This window comes from Amphimedon queenslandica, unplaced genomic scaffold (genome assembly GCF_000090795.2).
Source record: "Amphimedon queenslandica unplaced genomic scaffold, v1.1 AMPQUscaffold_7346_Cont20702, whole genome shotgun sequence".
Taxonomy (NCBI): Eukaryota; Metazoa; Porifera; class Demospongiae; order Haplosclerida; family Niphatidae; genus Amphimedon; species Amphimedon queenslandica.
The window spans coordinates 994-2080 of record NW_003552369.1 but is presented as its reverse complement, the minus strand read 5'-3'; the positions used below and the strand labels follow the sequence as shown (position 1 = coordinate 2080).

Sequence of the window (1087 nt, the reverse complement as noted above, 5' to 3'; positions counted from 1 at the left end):
GTAAGGAGAGTGGACTACCAACTGTTACATTGAATGATATTAGTGAGAAAAAGAGTTACTGGCTAAAAGGTAAAGAGCATTGAACAATTGTTCACTTAAATTATCTCTTTTTTTATAACAGATTTTTGCTGCTGTAATTTATCAGCTCCAACATCTAATTTATTGCCTGATGTACTTGGTAAGCTATGTTATTTTTTCTTTAATTCTAAGTATAATTTATTGACAGATCAGAGGCATGCTTCTGTTATACTAAAAGCAATAAAAGATCTTGTGGTTGAACTAGAAGAGTTTGGTATTCATCTTGGACTAAGCAATGCTATTATTCAAGAGATAAAGGTCAATGCTCCTCATGAAATCCGGACAAGACGTAAAGATATCATCATTGCCTGGTTAGAGACAGGTACTGCTACTCGTAGTGGACTCATCTCAGCACTTGAAGATGTTGAAAGGGTTGACATTGCAGCTGAAGTAAAAGAATTACCAACTGTTTGAGCTATGAATCTATTTTTTGCTAATATTGATGTAGTTTTTGAATTGTTCTGTGTGTGTTTAATATTACCCAGCCTTACACCACAGCTGTAGTTAACGAGTGGACTATAGCACATGTCCTCACCACAATCAGTGTAACACAACAAAAGTGAAACAAATTTTCAAAAAACTTTAGAAAGAATTTTGCTGGCTATCTGTTTAGCTTGCAATTGAAGGTGTGGCTCAGCTCAAATTAAAGGTGCCTAGTGATGGGCGATACTAGTTTTTTCTTTATCGATACAATACTGATTATTATTCATCTTAGTATCGGTAGTATTGATTACATATGTGATTACTTTATTGTAATTTTTATCAATAAACTGAAACTCCAGAAGTAATGAATAAAAGGTCCTAATCACCCACACCTTATTAAAAAAAGTATCATATCAACATTTTTGGCTGGACTGAGTAGGTTCTAAGTTCCTAAGGGAACTAGTCTCCAGTTCCATTGTTTACCATGAGTAATTCCAGTCACTTTACAGTTCAGCCTTCAGTCTTCAGGCGTGTTAATTGGATAAATCAGCACGTGTTAATTAACTGCGCATGCGCAGAGTAATCA

The 1087-nt window shown here is 34.8% G+C and overlaps 1 long non-coding RNA gene across 1 annotated transcript; it reads left to right on the top strand.

The window, feature by feature from the left end:
• Nucleotides 1-575, top strand: LOC109591748 (uncharacterized). Its single transcript, XR_002189965.1, has 3 exons — nt 1-69; nt 122-178; nt 227-575. It is a non-coding gene; the product is annotated as an uncharacterized LOC109591748 (long non-coding RNA).
• The last annotated feature ends 512 nt before the right edge of the window (nt 576-1087 follow it).